At 50.8% G+C, this 23,032-nt stretch overlaps 2 protein-coding genes across 5 annotated transcripts in view; both read left to right on the top strand.

The window, feature by feature from the left end:
• LOC125154806 (uncharacterized) overlaps positions 1-23,032 on the top strand; it is a 520,558-nt gene that overhangs the window by 453,662 nt on the left and 43,864 nt on the right. The gene's annotated exons all lie outside the window — the stretch shown is intronic.
• LOC125154812 (arp2/3 complex-activating protein rickA-like) overlaps positions 1-23,032 on the top strand; it is a 50,903-nt gene that overhangs the window by 17,995 nt on the left and 9,876 nt on the right. The window contains exons 3-6 of one of the 4 annotated variants that reach the window (XM_047839478.1): positions 3,221-3,517; positions 3,826-3,934; positions 4,215-4,374; positions 11,989-12,378. The exons of 1 other annotated variant lie outside the window; for it this stretch is intronic. The gene's annotated coding sequence lies outside the window, so the exon portion shown is untranslated. Of the gene's footprint in view, positions 1-3,220; positions 3,518-3,825; positions 3,935-4,214; positions 4,375-11,988; positions 12,379-17,598; positions 17,970-23,032 lie in introns of those variants that run through there. 2 more of the 4 variants (XM_047839480.1, XM_047839479.1) reach the window with 2 other exon arrangements.

The following is a 23,032-nucleotide window of genomic DNA, read 5'->3' as shown; positions in this document are numbered from 1 at the left end:
AGCGTGTGAAGAATATCTGAGGTACGAGGTCAGTAGTGCTGGAGCTGAACAAGCAAAGGGTGAGCGCTAAGAGGCGACGTTAGAGGGAACAGTGGGGGTGGAGGCTGTGGTCAGAACCCTGGCTTTCCTCTAAGTGAGCTGGGAGCCACTGGAGGGTCCTCAGATGGAGAGGGACATGAAAGACCTCTTGCTGCTGTGCTGGAAGCAGACTGTAGTGAAGCTGGGATAAACACGGGTCAGTCAAGAGGCTTCTGGAATGATCTGGTGACAGGGGAGGGTGGTGGGCACCCGGGGGATGGCACGGAGGTGACACCATAGGCAGTGAGAAGGGGTTGTGAGAAGAAAGGTAACTGGAGTGGCTCCAACACCAGCCTTTAACACGCAGAGCCTGCACCCCGTCTAGGAATCCCAACAGGGTGACATGGTCTCTGGTAACTCCTGTTCAGCCGCCTTCTTCCTCTCTGAGGACCTGCATGTGATCATGTCCGAAAGCTTGTTCCCCAGAACTCTGTGATTCTCCCTCCAGAGGGCTCTGTTCCTCGCTGTCGGATGGAAAATGACTAGGATGAGAACACCAAGTGAGCATGGGCTCATCTGAATTCTGCCTCAGCCCCCTTGCTCTCTTCAGTGACAGGAAGAAAACACCATGTAAGCTGCTCAGTGAAAACACAATAGTTCATTAGGGCTGAGAGAGTTAGACAAGTCAACAATTAAATGTTCTATTATGATCAGTCTTTAGCCATTTAAGCGTCAGTTCAAGAAGGAATCATTAGAAAGGTCTGATAGAAATGAAAATAGAAGTAGGGTAGTTTTGTGTTACATTTCAACCACGGCCTCGGCCTTGCAGACTAAAGTCGGGTTGACCACGGCAGAGAAAGGCTCCCAGCCACAAGGGGACTTACACAGACAGGACGGAGGTGGAAGACAGGCATGTCTACCAACTGGCTGGGGTGGAAGCAGGAACCTTTCAGCTCAGACGGTTTCATCCTGCACAACAGGAGCTTTTTCATTTTATTTTTCATGTCTGAGAAGCAACGTGAGAATTCTGCCTGGGAGGCAGGCAGGAGAGGCAGCTTACAAGAAGCTTCTGGATGTCTTGTGAGATGCTGGATTGTAGAATAAATATGTCTCATAAAATCCCCCTGGTTACCCAGCTTGGAGGATTTGGAAATACCATTAGACTGTTTCTTGAAGGAATTGCTTCACTGAAACTGGAAAAATACCTGCTCAGGACACCACAATCCCAGCAGAGGACTTTGGAATAAAGATACTATTCATCACTGAGGTCTGAGTCTTTGCAGCCAAGGCGCCGGCACATCCTTCTGGGGCTATAGAGAGGCAAGCCCAGGTCACCTCTTCCTTGGGTCCTCTCGATGTCTTGTTCCTCTCAAGGAGTTCCCGTCTCTTGTCCAGAATGTCCAGAATCCCAGGGGACTTCCAGAGTAGAGGGTGCTCCAGAGCCCAGGTTGCCCATTAGAGGAGTCCTGCACTGGGCAGAAATGACCAGCCCCTAGTACTGCCATACTTCTCAGTCTTGGCCAAGGACCAACCCACACAAAGCGTTACCTTGGTTCAAATCTAAGTACCTGGGAGGAGCTGCCAGATGGAGGCTGTCAGTGATTCATATTCTTGCCACGGCAGTTTGCTTCTTCTGAAGGGGAACTTGAGCGCTGTGTCTCTGGGTGTTCCACGAGCCCCGAAATCAAGCAGTAAATGTGAGAGAAGAGGCCAGGGAGGAAGAATTGCTTACCCTGGAGTAGGACCTTGGCCTGCCTCTAAAATGGGCCACACGGTTTAGATTTGGGACAAAAGCCTTTCGGTACAAAGTGTGATTTTGCCTAGAGTATTCTTTCTCTTGAGAACGCATGGTGACATTTAGCAGATGAATGAGAAGCCAGAGACCCTGGCTTCTGGCCAGACTCAGCGTGGCTACTCCGTTTGAGGTGAATCAAATTCATTTTTTCCCCCCATCGGCAAACTTTTAGTTATAGTTTGGCTTCCCATGTGGCTTTCTCTACAGTAAAGATGGTGCTGGCCATTGGGCTTGAATGAACAATTGTATTTCTCATTGTAAATGAATGCTTTGAAATTACACCTTCCATGCCAGCCTTTACTTCGGTTAAGTCCACCTCAGAAATGGGTCCGACGTCAGAGTCTGGGCAGTATTTCAGCCCAATAAACTGAGAACTGTATTGTGAACAGAAAAAGCAAATGCCACCCTAGAAGGCTTTTGGGAACTTAAGAAGGCCACCTTCCTTAGAAATTCCCCGAACCCGTCAAGCTCTTCTTTGGACCTTCTGTATTACAAATGTTTGAGAAGGTTCTTTGGGTGGATGACAATCAACAGATCCTGTAAAGTGTAAAAGGCCCCATCGTTCCTCAACATCTGTGTTACCATGAGGTCAGTGCAGAGGTCAGTGCGGTGAGTCCAGGGTACAGGTGGGTACACTGGGGGTAGAGAAAAAGACAACTCTGGAAGGAGCACAGGTTAGCATGAAACTTATTTCTGTGCTGAGGTCCAAGACAGTCGTCATGTGTGGAAAGCCCCATCAGAAACATCGTGACCATGAAGTTTTCGCCCACGTGCAATGACCAGAAGAGCTGTTAATGATGAAGATTAACCAAAACAGCATCCTCAAGTACAGCAAAAGCTATGATTCACCAGATATTTGGGACAACAGACCAAGTTGCAAATAGATTTGTTTTATCTTGGAAAAGGGGAGATTTAAAGAATTTGATAGCATTTCTAAAATTTATTTTTTTTTTTCATTTCAACATCTTTCTTTATTCCTTCCTTCCTTCCTTCCTTCCTTCCTTCCTTCCTTCCTTCCTTCCTTTCTTTCTTAGACAGATCGTGAGTAGAGGATAGGCAGAGAGAGAGAAGGAGACACAGAATCCAAAGCAGGCTTCAGGCTCTGGGCTGTCAGCACAGAGCCTGATGTGGGGCTCAAACCCATCCCCATTGAGATCATGAGCTGAGCCGAAGTCAGACACTCAGCTGACGGCCACCCATGTGTCCTGATAGCATTTTTTTTTAATGAGGAGCGTTCCTTTGAAAATCCTATTTCTAGCTTCTCTTCTAATCTAGGGCTTGGGCAGCATCTGTCTTCTTGAAATGGGGCCTAGGGCTTCATTCACGGGGGGCCACCCAGCCTGCTGCCCTTGTTTATATCCCCAGTCTGGCTGGTTCCTTCTGCATTTATAACTCTCTGTTTCACAGAGAACAGAGCAGCAGGACTTCCCAGAGGACAGAAGTGGGTGTCTTCCTGTGTCTTCCCCGGGTCCTCACAGCCTAGGATAGATCCCAGGTACTGACTTGTGGATGGCCAACCTGGAGCCTCAGGTCAACAGGGTCCTTACACCCTAAGGGGGAGCAGAGCAGTGCTTGCAGTGCCATGACCCAAGCCAGGGGCCACACAAGGCCACAGGAGGTGGCACCTTCCTGAGGAGTAGAGTGACCCCACCAGCTTTGCAGAACGTTCCATCATCTTGCTAGGCATGAAGAGGCTGGCGACTGGTACGTGTGGCTCTGAGGCGGGGGAATGGATGAAGGTGCACGTGCGGTCGGCGTGTGGAGGCCCTTTCCCTGGGTGGTCTCGGGTGAGTGGTGTGCGTGCCGAGGGAGAGGGGCTTTGTATCTGCTGGCATCAGAGCAAGTACGTACATCATGTGTGTGTGACTGTGACAGATGAGGAGCCTATGTCTTGAACAGAGGGCATGAAATGTGTGTACAGCATCTGAATAAATGTGCTTAATGGTTATCATCACACAGCTCTTTTATCAGCATATTGTTTGTTTAATTGATAGCAGTTCTCCCTCCTCCAGGATAATTCATTCGGGTTTCACATTGAGAACAGAACTCAACCGTCCATCCTCACTTCACAGGGTGTTTGAGACTGATCTCCTGGTCCTGGTTTGCCTGTCTGGTTAGTTGGTTAGCTAGCTAGCTGAGCGGTCATACTTTTAAGTATCCCGAGTGGGTTCCTGTCATTTCTGAGCCACATCTTTGGCTTGTTGTGTGACGTCACCAAATCCCTGTTCTCTGTGTCAGCTCATTGCTGCAGAATGCTTTCTTCCCTTCTTTCTTTTTTTCAATGTTAATGAGTTTAAGTTACTTCAGAATGTATGAGATTCTTCTCTCCCTCGTGTTGGATATTTGAGGGGATGCAAGTAAACCGAACATTTATCAGTCCTCTGTTCTCTTAATTGAACAGGGGCCGACTGCTGCGAGGCTTGGTATTCTGCCCAAAGATGTCCCTGAACATCCACAGCAGTTCACGGGGAGCTCATGCCAGCCTTTAGGCAGCTTCCTATTTCAGAAATGATTTGTGATTCATAATGAACAAAAGGTTGCTCTTCAGGTGACCTGTCAGGGTAAGCCTGATTCGGGGATGGGATCCATAGGAACCTGTCCTCCATGTTCTGAGGGGTAGTAGAGATCGGTGGGGCTGTTATGCCCAGAATTCGTGATCCCCAAAGACCACTAGGGAGCCGAGTCCGATGCAAAAGCAAAGAGCCTTTATTCGAGCTAGCTCGAGCTCAATCCCCTACCTGCACCGACGCAGCGGTGAGATACCAGGGAAAGAGAGCGAGTTTCAAAAGGACAAAGGTTTTATTGGGACCTGGGGGCAGTTGGTGAGGTAATGGCTATGGCCTCAGCCGATTGGCTGGTGAGGGGTCCTGGGGAAGGGTCCGGCAGGTGAGGGAGGGTTTACTCAAGGGGAGGAGGTGTGGTCAAGGTGAAGGACACAGAAGAAGATGGAGTCCAGGGGAGGAGGTGTGGTCAAGGTGAAGGACACAGAACAAGATGGTGTCGGCTGGCGTAGGCCCGCCCTTTCATTCCCCCCTTGCCATGTAGGTTACGGACCCAATCATGGGACCGGCTGCATTTATGGTGACAAGGAGAACAGAGTCTGGAGGTTTACGCAAAGTTCTGGGAAGGAAGTGTCCCTGGGGTGGCTCTGGGAGGTCTGATTAAGTATTGTCCCCGAGCTGGTGTCTGTGATCTGCCAGGTGATGTTTTGGGGGGGCGTATGAGCAATGACAAGCAGAGATAACAGAGTTACCAATATTAGGTGGGTCGAATGCGCTGTAGCTTGAGCTTGAGCAGGTTGTGTTGGTCCCGACTGATGGCCCATCGTGTGACGAAGTCCTTCCGGATCGAGGAGGGGTCCGCTGGCTGGGCGTGAGTGTGATGGACCCAGGTCGCGATGCCGTCTACCTTGAGAGCGGTGGGGGTTGTCAACACCACGATGTAGTGTCCCTTCCAGCGCGGCTCGAGAGTCTCTCGGTGGTGCCTCTTGACGTAGACCCAGTCTCCCGGCCTGTACTGATGAGGTGTCGGGATCGGGCCAGCCTCGTAGATGGCACGGAGGCGCGGCCAAATGTCCTCGTGCACCCTCTGGAGCCCGCTCAAGGAAAGAAAAAGTTCTTGATCTTTAAACTCAGCAATAAGTTCAGCTCGAAGGCTGGGAATAACAGGGGGTAGCCTGCCAAACATGATCTCGTAGGGAGTAAAACCCAGAGTGTAAGGAGAGTTTCTAACCCGGTAAAGGGCGTACGGTAGGAGAGTCACCCAGTTCCCGCCAGTCTCCATGGTTAATTTGGTAAGGGTCTCTTTTAGGGTTCTATTCATTCTTTCTACCTGTCCTGAGCTCTGGGGCCTATAAGCACAATGTAATTTCCAGTTTGCCCCCACCGCCTTGGCTACTGCCTGTGTTACCTGCGAGATAAAAGCTGGTCCATTGTCTGATCCTACCAGGGCAGGAAAACCATACCTGGGTAAGATGTCTTCTAGTAGCTTCTTAGCCACCGTCTGAGCCGTTTCATGCTTGGTTGGGTATGCCTCCACCCAGCCAGAGAAGGTGTCTGTAAATACTAAAAGATATTTAAAACCATACTTTCCTGGTTTGACTTCAGTGAAGTCGACTTCCCATTGGGCTCCCGGTCTGGTGCCTCTGAGCCTGGTTCCTTTTTTATTTGATGTGGCCCTCGCGTTGGTGAGTTGGCAGGTCTTGCAGGCAGATACAACTTGCCCTATTTTGGTGTCCCGTTGGTGAATCTTAATTCCGGCCTGTCGGATTAAGTCTTTTAATTTTTGGGCCCCCATGTGAGTAGACCGATGCATGTGCTCTAATATTGAGACTCCGAGCCGGTCTGGCAACACGAGCTCCTTGTTAGGTGTATACCACCATCCCTTTATCTCCTGGGCCATGGGGAGTTTCTTGATCCGCTGTCATTCCTCCTGGGAGTACTTGGGCTGGTCTGGTAAAACTGGGTCTCCCGGGTCTGGTAGTTGTATGGTCATGGTGGGGACTGGAGTAAGGGCTACTGCCTTGGCTGCCTGGTCAGCCTTTCGATTACCTCTAGCTACTGGGTTATCAGCTTTTTGGTGCCCTTGGCAGTGGATAATGGCTAGCTTGGCAGGAAGCCATAAGGCCGTAAGCAGGTCAAGTATCTCCTGCTTATTTTTTATAGTCCGTCCTTCTGCCGTCAGTAACCCCCTCTCCTGATAAATTGCCCCATGAATATGAGCTGTGGCAAATGCATAACGGCTGTCTGTGTAGATGTTGAGCCGTTTTCCAGCTCCCAGCATCAGCGCCTTGGTGAGGGCTATGAGCTCTGCTCGCTGGGCTGACGTTCCGGAGGGTAGAGCCTCCGCCCATACGGTGTCGGTTTCGGTGACCACCGCTGCACCCGCATACCTGTGTCCGCCTCGCACAAAGCTGCTGCCATCAGTGAACCAAGTAGCCTCGGCATCGGGGAGGGGCCGGTCGGTCAGGTCCGTCCGGAATCCATGTACTTGTTCCAGGATTCCCGCACAGTCATGTAATGGAGCACCTGGGTCAGGGTCGGGCAGCAGGGTTGCAGGATTGAGGGCTGCACTGGGGTGGAACCGCACTCGTGGAGGGTTGAGTAGGAGGCTCTGGTAATGAGGCATACGTGTATTGCTCATCCATCTATCTGGAGGCTGTTTCAGGACCCCTTCAATGGCGTGTGGGGTCGTGATCCAGATCTCCTGTCCTAGGGTCAGTTTGTCTGCATCCTTGACTAGGAGTGCTGTCGCTGCAATAATTCTTAGGCATGGCGGCCAGCCGGCAGCCACTGGGTCTAGTTTCTTAGACAGGTAAGCCACTGGACGGTTCCAGGGGCCTAAGGCTTGAGTTAGAACTCCTTTTGCTATTCCCTTATGCTCGTCTACAAAGAGGTGGAAGGGCTTCGTAATGTCCGGTAGGCCCAGGGCTGGGGCACTTAGGAGGGCCCTTTTTAACTGATTAAAGGCAGTTTCTTCTTTTTCAGCCCATTTAAATGTTTTCCCCTCTTTGGTAGCTTCATATAGGGGCCTGGCGATCTCAGCAAAACCTGGAACCCAGAGGCGGCAGTAGCCGGCTGATCCTAGGAATTCCCTCACTTCTCTTCGGGAGGTGGGAGTAGGGATCTTTAGGACAGTTTCTTTTCTGGCTTCTGATAACCGCCGCTGTCCGCCCTCCAGGATATATCCCAGGTAACTTACCCTCTCCCTGCGTATCTGAGCCTTCTTCGTGGATGCGCGGTATCCTAAGGCCCCCAGGGTAGCCAGCAGGTCCTGGGTCCCTCGCTCACAGTCTTTGGCAGTGTCGGCAGCAATCAGGATGTCATCTACATACTGTAGAAGGGTGAGGCCAGGGTGCTCCCTTCTGTACTCACCCAGGTCCTCGTGTAGTGCCTCGTCGAAGATGGTGGGTGAATTTTTGAATCCCTGAGGTAGCCGTGTCCAGGTGAGTTGTCCACTGTAGCCCTCCTCCGGATCATGCCACTCGAAGGCGAACAAGGGTTGGCTCTGGGGTGCCAGCGGCAGACTGAAGAAGGCGTCCTTTAAATCTAGTACAGTATACCAGACCCTGGAGGGCACTAAGGAGCTCAAGAGAGTATATGGGTTGGGAACAGTTGGGTGTATGTCCGCGACCCTCTTATTTACTTCCCGGAGGTCTTGTACCGGTCGGTAGTCATTTGTGTGAGGCTTTTTGACCGGCAGTAAGGGGGTGTTCCAGGCAGACTGGCAAGGAACTAGTACCCCTAGGCTTCGTAGTCTCCGGATGTGTGGCTGGATCCCCTTCCGGGCCTCCTGAGACATGGGGTATTGTTTGATCCTTACCGGACTCTCTCCTGGCTTGAGCTCTACCAGGACTGGGGTCCTGTGAGCGGCTAGTCCCATCCCCCCTGTCTCTGCCCAAACCGAGGGGAATTCTTGTAGCCATCTGTCTATATTATCCTCTCTCGGGAGCGCCTCCTGGTGGAGGAGGTATTCATCCTCCAGTTTCATGGTCAGGACCTGGATGGGGTGGCCCTTGCCATCGGTGACCTGAGGCCCCCCTTGTCTGAAAGTTATCTGAGCTCCAATCTTGGTCAGTAAGTCCCGTCCTAACAGCGGGTAGGGGCATTCTGGTATTACCATAAAGGAGTGGGATACCCGGCCCGTTCCCAAATCGACTGTTCTTCGGGTAGTCCATGAATACTGGCTCATACCAGTTGCCCCTTGTACCCAGGACTTCTTGCTAGCTAGTTTTCCTTGCGGGGTGAGGAGGACCAAATGTTGTGCTCCGGTGTCGACAAGGAAGTCAATAGGGGTCCCCTCCACTTTAAGAGTTACCCTGGGTTCGGGGAGAGGGTCCGAACCCTGACTCCCCTAATCACTTAGTTCATCCAGCTCTAGGACTTTTACTCGATCAGCCTTGCTTCCCTTCCCGCCGGCCCTTTTCGGACAATCTCAGGCCCAATGCCCTATCTCCTTGCAGTATGCGCACTGATCCTTCTGCAGCCTCTGCTTCCCCCTCTTGGTGGTTCCTTTACCTTTTCTTGCGTCGTCTGCCAGCTGCCAGAGACGGCGGTCTCGTTCCTCGGGGAAGTCAGCAGTGGTAGCTAGCAGTATTCTGGCCAGGTCTCGAGTCTGCTTACTGCTGGCAGCCGCCATGGCGCGAGCCTGCTTGTCCTCAGGAGGCTCCCGGTTATTATATACCTTTTCGGCTACCACCAGTAAGTCCTGCAGACTTTTTTCTCCTAGTCTATCTATTTTCTGTAATTTTCTCCTAATGTCTGCGGCCGATTGGTTTACAAAGGCCATGATAACAGCTGCCTTGCTTTCCGGAGCCTCTGGATCCATGGGGGTATAGGTACGGAATGCCTCCATGATCCTTTCTAAAAAGGCAGCCGGAGATTCATCTTTTCCCTGTTGTACATTTCCTACCTTGGCCAAATTGGTTGGCTTTCTAGCAGCCATTCGGAGACCCCCCATTAGAGTCTGGCGGTAGACCCGGAGCCTCTCCTTACCTTCTGCCGTGTTGAAATCCCACTGGGGCCGAGTTAAGGGGAAGGAGGCATCTATCTGAGCCTGGTTGGGATTCCCGTCTGCGCCCGGAACTAGTTTTCGGGCCCCATTGAGGATTCTTTCTCTTTCTTCAGTCGTGAACAGGACCTGCAAAAGCTGCTGGCAATCATCCCACGTGGGCTGATGGGTAAAAAGAACAGAGTCTAATAAATCAATAAGCCCTGCCGGTTTCTCGGAAAACTTAGGATTCTGAGCTTTCCAATTGTAGAGGTCACTAGTGGCGAAAGGCCAATAGTGATGGGGCTGATTCCCCTCCGCGTCTGGGGGTCCGGTGGCTCGCAGGGGCAGAATAGTAGAGTCAGCGGCGGAGGGGGATTGCTCCCTCTGAGCCCTTTGTCTGGTAAAGGGCGGGCTTCCCCCTGGAGTGTTTCCGCCTCCCGCTCTCGGAACAGCGTCTGCCTGCCCCGGAGGGGGAGGATGGTGTTCTTCCGGCATCCTAGAGGGGTTATATGGGGGAGGAAAAATTAATTCTTCTTCAGTACCCCCCTGTAGGACAGGGTAGAGGGGTGCTGAAGGCTGGGTAAGACGTTTCCTCTTCTCTGTCTCCTGCAAAGCAAGAATGGGTTTTGGCTCCGGAGGGATCAGGGTTAGGAAGGGCTTAAGCCAAGAGGGTGGGGCTTCTACAAGGTCCTGCCAAGTGATAATGTAAGGGAGCTGATCAAGATGGCCCGTCTTAGGCTGAGAGATGATATTCCTGACTCAGTGGATGGTAGGGAGGTCGAAGGTCCCCTCTGGTGGCCATCCGACATTGAAAGTTGGCCACTCGCTTGAACAAAAAAACTGCAACCGACCCTTTCGGACTTCCACACTGAGGTTGTTAGCTCTTCCCCTCACATCCTTAAAGTGATCAATCATAATACTTAGAGGAGTAGTCTGAGTCTGTCCCATAACGTCCGTCCAGTAAGTCCACAGAGCAAAACAGAGAAACCCAAAAACAGACAAACAGAGGGCCCCTACAAAGTCTTCCAACTCCATGGAAGCAAAACGGAAAGCTAGCTTTTGAGGGGATTCCATGTCCCTCCAAAACCGATGAGGGGATTCCACGTCCCTCCAAAGACGACGGCCTCACGCCGACCAGCGGGAGCGACCCGCCTCGTCTCAGACCTTTGAGGGGATTCCACGTCCCTCCGAAACAGATGAGGGGATTCCACGTCCCTCCAGAAGGGAGAATCGGAACGTCTTCCGAAACTCCCGGCCCGTGGTCCTCCGGTGCGTCCACTTAGACCGCGTCGGGCACTACCAGAATTCCAGAAATGAGCTCACACAGAAAAGACAGAACAAACAGACACTAACCGTGGCCAGTCAGGCTCTCCGGGTCGGGGGTCCCTTGGGGGTCTTGGGGATCCCGGGCCGAGCCCCCAAATGTTATGCCCAGAATTCGTGATCCCCAAAGACCACTAGGGAGCCGAGTCCGATGCAAAAGCAAAGAGCCTTTATTCGAGCTAGCTCGAGCTCAATCCCCTACCTGCACCGACGCAGCGGTGAGATACCAGGGAAAGAGAGCGAGTTTCTTTTTTTTTGTTTGTTTGTTTTTTAAATTTTTTTTTCAACGTTTATTTATTTTTGGGACAGAGAGAGACAGAGCATGAATGGGGGAGGGGCAGAGAGAGAGGGAGACACAGAATCGGAAACAGGCTCCAGGCTCTGAGCCGTCAGCCCAGAGCCCGACGCGGGGCTCGAACTCCCGGACCGCGAGATCGTGACCTGGCTGAAGTCGGACGCTTAACCGACTGAGCCACCCAGGCTCCCCAGAGAGCGAGTTTCAAAAGGACAAAGGTTTTATTGGGACCTGGGGGCAGTTGGTGAGGTAATGGCTATGGCCTCAGCCGATTGGCTGGGGAGGGGTCCTGGGGAAGGGTCCGGCAGGTGAGGGAGGGTTTACTCAAGGGGAGGAGGTGTGGTCAAGGTGAAGGACACAGAACAAGATGGAGTCGAGGGGAGGAGGTGTGGTCAAGGTGAAGGACACAGAACAAGATGGAGTCGCCTGGCGTAGGCCCGCCCTTTCAGGGCCACAGCAGTGCAGGGGTGGTACAGCTCAGGCTTGCTGCTAGCTTCTATAATGCCTTTGAGTGGATTTGCAAGATGTGCCCCCTCTGGGTAGACACAACCCCTTGGCCACACAGCTTGGCAATGGGAGGGCTCCTTCTTGGAGGAAAATGTGTCTCTTTCCCCTGGCACATTCAGCCCTGAACCAGGGAATGTGCTTTGTAAGGAAAGCGTAGACTGTACTTAAGGCCCCACTTGACCCCTGGTGCTTTAGGGGTGCTTTAGTGCAGAGCCAGGTGCTTTAGTGCAGAGCTCTGAAGCAGATGCCCCTCCTTCTCTAGTGGCAACTGGGCGAGCCTTTCCAGTGCTGGTTCTTCCCACCTTGAGAGTGTTAAAGACAAGACAGCATACCCAAACTGGAGTCGCTTATGCTAAGTCCCACTCCACCAAACTAAGACTTAACGTAATTACACTTTTGGCTCTCCCAGAAAGGGAACCTTAAACCGTTGACTAGCCTGATCATCATGAGTCAGGTCATCTGCATGATAAGCCCCTTACATCCCCTAAAGGAAAGGAACCTTGCAATAACCAACCCACCTTTTTTTTACTTTCTTCTTCCTGCTCCCTCCTGCCTATAGACCTGAGCTCTTTTTCGGACGCTCAACCGACTGAGCCACCCAGGTGCCCCACAAGTAGCCACTGTTTTCAGTTTGGTGAATACCTCTGCAGTCCTTAAGAGACAGTCTCTTCAAATATTAAGAATATTTTTATTTAAGTTAAACCAAAACTATAAATCTATTACATTTCGCAAAAGGCCATTTTGTGATAAGGTACACACGCATAGTGACTTGGTTTCTTTCAAGTACTGTCTCCTCTCTGGCTTAAGAATCCTGTATTGCTTTGAAAGGTCTTTGGCCAGGTCAGTCCTCTTCCCAGGTGACAGTATTAATGGTGTTTACGTGGGTAAAGTGTCAGTCACAGCATTTAGAAGATGATGCCCACCCCCATCCGTTTCCGGTCCAGGTGGGTTAATCAGAGACACAGCAGTGGCCGTGGCTTGGGAAATCCCGTCTGTGTTTCTGGGTGTGGATCCAAGGGTAGTTTTAAGACATGGTGGTACTTTTTCTAAAGCCAGTACTCAGCCTCCTTCAGATTTGTTACTGCCTGCCTCAATAGTTCCTTTTCACCCACGTCGCCGGTGAAAGTCTCGTTCAGGGGAAGCAATTCATCACGTTTTCTGCTTTGGGAAAACAGGAGCTGTGTTTCCTGAAGTAAGTTTGGTAAAACATCTCGCTTCTCCTTGAGCTGCTTGATCTCCGAGTCGGGGTGTTCGTGTTGTTTTCTTTCCAGTTCTGAAGGGGCAGCAGTCGAAGCAGACAATCTCTGGTTATCGTCCTGGAGGGTTCTCATTGTGGCATCTTTTTTCCTGCATTGACTTTCTGAGCTCATCTGCCTCCTAATGGAGCAATCGAGAAGACTCACTCGATACGTCAGACTTAATTGCCTTAAGAGAGCCTGCTGACTCGGATGATTCGGTGGAGGGCTGGAACGAAATGATGGCGAATTTCCCTAAAAGCAGATCCTTGCCATTGCAGAGCTCCGCGGTGCTGAGCTGCATTTGTGTCAGTCCTGTCTCGGAATTTTTTTCGTTTGATTTCGTTTCCTTCGTGACTCTGGACCAGGCCAATACAGGTCATCTGTAGTCTAGGATTATTGTCACTGTCAGAACCCTCGGCTGAAGTTGTTGAAGAGGTTTCTGAAGCTGGGGTGACTCCCGCTTCGTATTTCGTACCGAAGTCATCAGGTGCTATTTCCATTCTTCCATGATCTTAACCTGCTGTTTTAATTTGTCCCGTTCCTGTAGAAGCTCCTTGACCCCATCGATACTGACACCTGTCACCTCATCAGCAGTGCCGGATGTTGGCAAAATTGCCAATAAAGCCTGACATTTCTGCCTTAATGCATCCACTTCAGTGTCTTTTTCTTGAATAACGTGTGACAAATTCTGAATCGTGTCTCTAAACACGTCCTGGTCGCTAGACTCGATTCTAGTGAATATTTTCATCTTACAGCTTCATGAGATATGCTTCTTTGGCAACCATTCTATCTGTCATTTTGTGGTACTCTCTGTTCAGATTGCTGTTTTCCCTAGTTCTCCTGTAAGGCAGCTAATACTTGTTCTCTTTCCAAAGCATACCTTGCAATTGCTGCTGAAGGTTTGCCACATTCTGGTTGTAGGAAGCCACAGACGTCCTGCTGGGGCGGTCGTCTCTCTCCACATCTTTTTGCCGGATAATCTGAGTTAGTTTACCAGTCTCCTCTTTGGATGGGTGTTCAGTCTGTTCAGTTAATCAGATGTTCTTTTCAGTGAGGAGTTTAATCTCCAATTCTTTTCTTTTTTTTCTTTTTTTTTATTTTTAATCTCCAACTCTTGGCCTTTTGTTCCTTTTACTTAATCTTTCAGTTTCAGCTTCAGGTAAATCATGCTTTTCACTTCCGTTTTTCTACAGGAAGATGCTGAATCGTTGTTACTTGAGAAACATCAGAATGTTTTGTAGGAATGTGCTGGGTTTTTGAAGGATCTGGGCTTTCATTTCCTCTATTGTGTTCTGCAAAATCTTAATCTCCTCATCTTTCGCTAAAAGGAGCTGAGCGTGTTGAATGTTCATTTGCTCATGCTGGTGTGTTAGATCATCTACCTTCCGTTTCTGGTCTTGTAAAGAACGAAGCCATTGCAGCTTAGCCTGGCGTTGATCCTCAATGATCTTTTGTTGTTGTTTGATTTCGTCTACCAGACAGACTCTTTCTACATTCAGCTGATACACCTCGGATTCTAGTTCCATGATACAGTCTTGCGTTTGCGGGTCGACCACAGGTACGGTTTGGCTGTGTTCTCTCAGACACTCCAATTCGTCTTGCAGAAATTCATTTTCTTCTCTGGCGGATGCAAGACGAACGTCTTGCTCCTCCACGGTTTGCTGTAAAATTTCGTTTTCTCTTACGACTTGGACGTACTTCTCTAATAGCTCCTGGAGCTCTGGCCTTCTCTCAAGTTTTTCAATACAGATTTCTTTCTCTTTAATAAGTTGTGTCAATCGCTTATGCTCCTCCAGAGCAGAGGAGAGCATTTCCTTAGTGTCTCTATGGTCGGCATCCATCTGCTCAACACTCTTTTTGAGTTGTAGTATTTCATCGTCTTTCTCTTGACTGCGTTGAATTAAACACTCCTGCTCTAAGTGGGAGGAGGACTTAGACAAGTGATACGTGTTGGTCAGTTCTTTAATAGCTTGCTCATACCTGGCTGTTTCCTCCAACAGCTTCTTTTCAGCCCGGCACAATTTTACGATTAACTGTCCTTTTTCTATTTTTAAGGCCCGCGTAATAGATTTTGTTTCCAGAGAATTCTTACGGTTACAGACAGTAGTTTCTTCCAGCCGACGTCTTACGTCTTCAAGCTCCAAAACCAACTTTCCATTTTCCACCTTGAGATTGCAAGCAGCTTTCTTTAAATTGCCATTCAGCTCTTCCATTTCTGAAAGGCTTTGCTGCAACTTTCTAACCGTCGTTTCCCTCCGTGGAAGTGAGTCATCTTCAACAGTATTGTCAGAGTCTTGATTAAGAGACTGTGCTGGCTCCTTCTCAGCTCTAGCAGATTCCTCCTCGTCTTGTTTAATATGTTCCTTAAGTTCAACGTTCTCCTTCGGGATGTTTAAAGTATGTGTTTGCGACGGATCTGACCGATGCAAATCATTAACAGCCAGTTGACTTTGAGGTGATTCTTCGTTTTGCGCATCTAAGTCTTTAGCTCTGTCCATTTGCTCCTCTTCACATGGACAAGCTCTCTTTTCATCATTGAGATCGTGTTCCACGTTGCCGTTGATGCCGTTGCCTTCATTTTGTGGTTCTGATAGCTGACCTTTCATCCAAACCCTGGGCTGTGTGGTTTGTTTCTGTCCATCGAAGTCCCCCAGCTCTGCTGTTGGGAGTTCCTTCTCGGCCCTACCCTGAGTGGATTTTTGTCCGTCGGCCTCCAAGTCACGTCTTAAATGCTCTCCTTCTGAATCCAAATTCACACCTCCTGGAGCCGTACGTTCAATCACTTCCTGCTCATGGCTCACTTTCCAAAGTGCCAGTTGAAGTGCTTCCCGTCCGTGACCTAATGAGTTTTCTTGTTCTAAAACGTAGAGTGGCTCTTCAAGTTTCAGATCGTCTCCAATGAGATTGTCACCCTGGGTTGAGCTACACCGTGGCGTCATCTCCTTTTCCGCATCGGACAGCACTTGCCGCAGTCCAGACGCTTCTTCCACCGCTGTACTCTCGGAAAGAACTCTTTCCTTTTCCGTCACTGTATCACTTTGCCTCAACACGGAAGGCTGCGATTCCCATTCTTCAATCCTCTCTTTCTTTTCCTCATGTATCCGGTCCCATTCTCTCCTTAAAGCGTCTCTCTCACTTTCTACCGAAGATAATTTGCTATTGATGTCTTTGACGGTGTCCTCAAGTTCTTCAATTTTCCTGGTAGACTCCGCTTTTTCAGTCTGTAGCACTTGAATGGTGTTTTGCATATGCTCAATGACAGACTCATCAGCTGCTCTGAGTCCAGAGTCGTCCTTCTCTAACAGATTTTCCAGTTCTTTGATTCTTTTTTCATAGCCTCTTGACTTTTGATGGTACCTGCGACGTATCTCTGCCAGTGTCTGTTGATAGACGTTCTGCAGTACTGCCTTTTCAAGTTGATGGTCATCAATTGCCTCCTGTCGATTCTGTTCGAGTTCCCTGATGGTAACCTGCAGTTTGTAGATTTCATTTTGCTCGGCGCTATTCGCTCCCGGTGCTGAAGTCTGGGACAAATGCTTCCGATGGCTAACTTCAGCCTCCAGTCTTAAAACTTCATTTGACAGTCTGCTTATTTCTTGTTGTGACCAAATGAGGTCAGCAAAGTCCAGGTCATCCCCCGGGGAAGCTGACGCAAAGTAGTTGATACCGTAACCCAAGGAAGGTGACGCTGTGGTGGATTGAAGGGCTGATTGGAGCTCCAGCAACTGGTTCTTGAGCCCTATGTGTCTCACTTTAAGAAGTTTCATTTCTACCTCTTTCTGTTGCAGCTGATGTCGGTAGCTAAGAGTCTGCCGCTTTATTTGAAGCTCCGAGGCTTCATACTTCTCTTCCAGGTGACTACAAAGACTTTTAAGTCTCTGATTCTCCGATCTTAAGGTTTCCCGACTCACTTGACTCTCTTTTCGGTCAGAGTCAGGTCCTTCTCCCACCTTGTCGGTTCCCTCCACCCGCACATCTTTGATGACCTCCGAGATGCGGTCAGTGAAGGAAGCCACACTGCCACCCACTTGCTCTAGGGAATGGCCCAGGCCACCAAACGAAAAGGACATCGCTGCGGGTCACAGAACTGACCTGGTCCGCTCGGCAAAAAGCGTCCAGCGCAGTCGGACAGTCCCGCTAACTGTCTCCAGAGGGAGGCCTGCGCGAGGCTAATAATCAAATCACAATCAGGCGTTTCTAGGCAACGCCACACCGCACGCGGGGCTGCTAGGGTCCGCGAGAGCCCTGCCCACGACCTCCCATCCCTTACCCTCCCCCCACTGCCCCGCGGCCATCCCTGGGGGTCCCCAGGTACCTGTGAGCACCTGCGGGGGAAAATGCCTCTCGCCTTGGACTTTCCCGGGAAGTCCAATCAAAGCACACAGCGCTCTGCAGCTTGTGGTTTCCAGGTAACAATTTCTTGTAATTGACATGAAATGTGCACAGTGCCAGCACCCATCCACCTAGGAGGTAGAAACAGGTCTACACCCGCGCGTCCGCACAGTCCTAAAGGGGGCATCCGGAGGCAACCGCCTACCCAACCCCTCGCGTCTCCCACCATCGCCCCCCAGCCCCCCTCGCGGGTCCCGCCCCGTGCCCAGAGCGCCCCAAGCCCGGGTGTGGCTGTTCCCGGCCGCCAGGATCGCAGGGTCACGCCGCTGGCGCCTGCTGCCCCCACCCACCGGTGCCCCGCCTAGCAGGGGTCGGGAGTCGGGACCCAGGCGGCGCCTGGACGGGGTGGGGGGGGGGGGGGCTCCATGCGTCTGCGGGGCAGCCAGGGTGGGGGGGCGGCCGGGGCTAGGGCGGCGGGGTCAGACCGCGCGCGGCGCCTGAGCCTGGCAGAGGGCGGCACTGGAAGTCACGCGGCGAGGGTGGGGCTCCGGCCCGGAGCCGCCTCAGCAGCCATAGCAGCTGCCGCCGCCGCCTCTCAGCCGCCGCAGCAGCCGCGGTAGCAGCCGCAGTCGGCGCAGCAGCAGCTCAGTCGCCGCACCCGCCACAGTAGCACCCGCGGCCGGCGCAGCCGCCGCCGCTCAGCCGCCACCGCAGCCGCAGTAGCAGCCGCAGCCGGCGCAGCAGCAGGCGCAGCAGCAACCGCCGCTCAGCCGCCGCAGCCACCGCAGTAGCAGCCGCAACCGGCGTAGCCGCCGCCGCTCAGCCGCGGCGGCAGCCGCAGTAGCAGCCACAGCCGGAGCAGCCGCTGCCGCTCACCCGCCGCCACAGCCGTCGCAGCAGCAGCCGCCGCTCAGCCGCAGCAGCCGCCGCCGCCGCTGTCGCGGCCGCAGTCGCCGCGGCAGCCGCCGCTCAGCCCCCGCAGCAGGCGCAGCAGCCGCCGCAGTTGCACCGCAGCCGGCGCAGCCGCCGCCACTCAGCCCCTGCAGCAGGCGCAGCAGCAGCCGCCGCCGCCACTGCCGCCTCGGCCCGGAAGCGATGTAGCCGCGCCAGGTCCGAGCCCCGCGGGCCGCCGCTGCCGCTGCCCTTGAACCGCACGATGCAGCTCGCCAACCAGACCGTGGGCAGGTGAGTGAGCCCTGCCGGGCCGGCCGGCAGCGTGCCTGTCGGGGACCGGGGGTCGGGGTCGTGTCCCGGGCTGGGGCGGGCCCGCTGCCCCGCGGGGCCCCGTGCTCCGGCCCGGCCGCCCGCCCGCTCCACACCGGGTCCACTGCGGGCCAGGGACGAAGCCTGCGCCACGCAGCGGCCAGGCGCCCAGCTCGGAGCCGCTGCCCAAGCCCCCGGGAACAGCGGGGCGGGCCGGCCTCCCGGGTCCCGCCCCCCCCCACCCCCCACCAGCGCGGGTCCCCGCCGCCCATTGTCCCGGCCCCGCTGAGCATCGTCCTCTGGGGTCTGGACCCAAGCTTTCCCCAGGCCTCACCCCCCCACCCTGCCCCCTTCCCAGGCTCTGAGCTGTCAGGACAGGGCCAGACGCCGGGCTCGAACTCACGGACCTCGAGATCATGACCCGAGCCGAAGTCGGACGCTTAATCCACGGAGCCACCCAGGCGCCCCTTTTTCAGATTTTAGAAAAGTTAAAATGTACATATGCTGTTACTGTATAATCCATGGTGTGGGTCAGCAGCCCTTTGTTGAATATGTGAATATTTCTAGAGTGAAAATATAAAGGTACTTCATGCTATATGGAACACTTAAAGATTGTAAATGGCTTCATGTTAGTTCAGGTCAAGTTTGTTACCAAATAAGTTACCCAAAAACCTTGTTTTTTAGATTTCAAAGTGATGGATAAGGGGTTATGGAGCTGGTTTAGTCAGCAGTAATGCTCCTATTGAGAGAGTCTGAGATGGTTTTTTGTGTTTTGTTTTGTTTTGTTTTGTTTTGTTTTGCCTTTCACTCTAGGTAATGCCCCCTTACTCCAGAAAGTGAGAAACCACAATGATGTTCTGTAACTAGGGGTCACAGACTCAAGTGCTAGGCAGGTAAAATTAATAAGCGAAGGGAAGGTAATTGTAGGGCAGTAGAAGAGGCGAGGAATAGCAAAACTAGCTCATTGCACGGGCTTGCTTGCTCTTGGCAAGTCTAGCTACCTGTTGACATGGTGAATGTGGGTGCTTGAACACCCACCTTCTCATTTTTAAGGATACTCCAGAACGGTGATTTTTTTGTGTGAAGTTTATTGATACTTAAATATCAGCAATGAAAAAGGAAAAGAAAAGAAACCGCTGGACGTAGGCCAGAGAAAATCTATCTGCAAGCTTCATCTGGCCTTGGGCTGCCTGCTCTGACCTCTAGCTGCGAGACTGATTCTTACCGAATGAAAAGTTGGACCGTGGTGTTTTGGTAGTGAACGCTTTCTTGAGATGGGGATGGGACATTTGCTTTATCATTATTCGTTGTGCTTTACGTATATGTCACATAATTTTGCAGTCAGATGCTCTACCCCTGAGCTATACCCCCTATTATATAATTTTGGAGTGTAAAATATTTCAAAAGAAAAAAACACTGGAGCACTGCCTTATTTTCTAGCCAGTGGGAAGTTTTCGTTCTCATCTATGAATTTGAAAGTTTAACGTTATTTATTTTGGAAAAGGGATTGAGAACTCCAAGTCAAAATAGGACCCCCTTTTTTAAAAAGTTTGAGTTAAGGGGGGTTAGATTATAATGTCCCTGTCTTTCCAGGGCCACAGTGATCTGAAGTGCCATTGCATGTCCGCCCCCGTATTTGGACTGGGAGGTGTGCCTCATCTTCTGTCCTCTCAGACCGTATCCCTGGTCCTATCCCTATACCTACCGCCACACGGCTGATGACTTTCAACTTGATGTCTTTTTTTTTTTTTTTGAGTTTATTTATTTTGGGAGAGAGAGAGAGACAGAGGGAGCGCACACAAGCAGGGAAGGGTCAGAGAGAGAGGAAAAGAGAATCCCAAGCAGGCTCCACGCTGTGAGGGCGGAGCCTGACGCGAGGCTCAAACTCACAAACCGGGAGATCGTGACCTGAGCCGAGATCAAGAGTCAGATGCTTAACCGACTGAACCCCTCTGGGTGCTCCTTAATTTTATGTCTCTAGTCCTGGAATCTCTTCATCTCTAGATTGATCTTTGTCTTGAACTTCTCTGTTTAAAAGTCCTGCTGAAATTCAGCTCATGAACTGCATCCTCAAATTGGCCTTCTTTCCCTGTATTCCTTAGGCCGTGGGTCAGCAACCTCTGGCCTGTAGGCCAAATCCTGCCCACTGCCTGTTTTGTGAAAAAGGGTCATTGGATCACAGCCACGCACTGCAGCAGCACAGTCAAGCAGATCTCACGGTGACTGTATGGCCCACGGAGCCCATGCTATTTACCGCCTGGCCCTTTGCAGGAAGAGTTTGTGGACACCCGCCCTGGCGCACTGAATGCCGGAACCGCATCTCCTCTGTCACCTGCGATCCCCCTCTTTCTCCTCCATCTTCTTTATATCCAGGCTCTCCCTGCCATCTGGCAGCTCTGCCTCTGGACCGTCTCTGACTTGGTCTCTGCCTCTCGGTGGCCTTAGTTATTAGTTCAAACTTGCGGGGTTTTTTCTTTCTTCTTTTTTTTTTTAATGAAATGTACTGTCAAATTGGTTTCCATACAACACCCAGTGTTCATCCCAACAGGTGCACTCCTCAAGGCCCATCACCCGCTTTCCTCTCCCCACCCCCAACCCCCCATCAACTCTCAGTTTGTTGTCCGTATTTAAGAGTCTCTTACGGTTTGAATTGTTTTTTGTTTTTTTTTTTTAACCTGGACTCACAATTGTCTTCCAACTGGCTTAGTTAGCTTGAGCTGGATTTTATCCATACGTGGGACACTGGGCTTCCACTTTGGTCTGACATGGCCAATCCAAATTTTAATGGTCATAGCTATTTCTCTCTAAATTATTTTCTTCTGATGAAATCATGACGTTCGTAGGACATTTTATGTCGTCCTAGTGTTGCTAAATTGTCTTCGAAACGATAGTGCTGGCATTGAGTTACGGTGCGGCAAATAATTTACACTGGATCGTATGTCACCGTGCGTGATATGATGAATGTCACGTTTCACCGTCACGCTGTGCTGACTTGTAGATGCTGTCTTCTAAAAAATTGACCTATTTTAATTTTTTCTGTTAAGGTTGAAATGAATGTGTCCCATATTTGTATTTCTTGATGAGTTTTCTATATGTGTTATTTGGTCATTTAATTGCCAGTTGTCAATTTCGTTTTTTAATCACCTGGTTCGGTTCAACACCTGTCTGCTGAGAACCTGTCAAATGCTGGGGTTAAAAAGATAACGGCTTCCTAGGAATTGGAGTGGGGCGAGAGACCTACAAGCAGATAATTTGAATACAGCCGGTTGTACTTGTTCCAGCAGGCCTTAGGAAGTAGGAATGCCACACCTTGATTTATTTACACATGACAAGGTAAACAAGTTCACATTCTTCTCCTCAGGTACATCACGTAATGAGTGCAGTGACAGAATCTTGAGGGAACACATTCACGACTAGGTACAGGTTTGATACGAGAGTCAGAAAATAAAGCGGATTCTGTTGAAAATCCGACCGACCCTGTGGATTATAGAAGAAACTGCTTTTGAATAGGAGGAGCCTCTTTGTAGCCAGTGACACGAAAACAATATTAAGTTCATCTCAGCTCTCTCCAGGTTTTAAGACTCGTTTCTGACGTCTTGCTATTCCCTGTGAATTACACCTTATTAATTACTTGCCTAGACTCCTTCCTTTTGATTGGTCCCAGCATGTTTCTCTCTGTCCTTTCTCACAGTTCTCTTTTTTACGTGTCTGCCTTATCAGAGATACTTGGGCCTAGTTGTCCACTTGATCTCTCCATTCATGTTTCATTAGCAGTTTTTCTATCGTTTCTGAATGGGTTCGTTAAATTTCTGCCTCCTAAAGAGTTTATAGTATAAGCGGTAGACTGAGTGACAAGGTACTCAAATGAAAATAAACGTTCAGAACTGCACAGAAATTCTTCTAAGCAATGACCAGCTCCATTTATAAGTCTACCAGCTTGGACTTCACCTGGTCGCTGGATACTCTGATGCATAGACAGGACTGGCCACTCGAACCCATGCGCATCGGTACCTTGGGGAAATACACGAAAGTACTTCTACTTCACTGGGTACGGTGGGTGCAGGATAGATGTAGCGTGGGCGCTGCCATGGGGTCGCTGAGACGTGCCCAGGGTTCCGTGAAGCCTTCTCTGACATGTGACACTTGAATAATCTTGAGAACAGGAAGGTAGGGGTGATGGGTGGTAGACGATTCCCAGGGAGAAGAAAAATTCTCGGGGGAAACCTAACCCACTGACCATTTTGTCCTTTAACTTCATGTTTTGTTTGTTTGCTTGTTTGTTTACTATACATTGGAACAAGGCGACACTGTCTGATTGCCGGCAGTGGGAAAAGTCTGTCCAGCTCTTATTTTCCAATGAGGTAGTGAACTAATGGCTGTTTGTAGATCCATATGTTCTTAAGTCCAGAGCAATTGTGGTGGTTAAATTCACAAGCCTCTGGATGCGTTTCCATCCAATAGATAGAGTAAGTTGGTTCTTAAAAGCTTTGAAGCTCTAAAGTCAGGGGACTTAAGTGGCTCATAGTTAAGTAACCAGCTCTTGATTTCGGCTCAGGTCATGATCCCACGGTTCATGGGTTCGAGCCCCGTCCCGTGTCAGGCTCTGCGCTGATAGCTTGAAGCCTGCTTAGGATCCTCTCTCTCCCTCTCTCAACCCCTCCCCAACTTGTTCTCTCTCTCTCTTCTCTCAAAATAAATCAACATTAGTAAGCAAGGTTTAAAACCAGTGTACCCTTATTTTCTTTGCTTAATAAACACTGACAGCCATCTTTCCCCAAAGTAGACAATTTTTAATTTTTTCTGCTAAGGTTGAAATGAACGTGTCCCATA

The sequence above is a fragment of the Prionailurus viverrinus genome, chromosome E3 (genome assembly GCF_022837055.1).
Source record: "Prionailurus viverrinus isolate Anna chromosome E3, UM_Priviv_1.0, whole genome shotgun sequence".
NCBI classification, from domain to species: domain Eukaryota; kingdom Metazoa; phylum Chordata; class Mammalia; order Carnivora; family Felidae; genus Prionailurus; species Prionailurus viverrinus.
The sequence above is the reverse complement of the archived record's forward strand: the minus strand, read 5'-3'. Positions and strand labels throughout refer to the sequence as shown.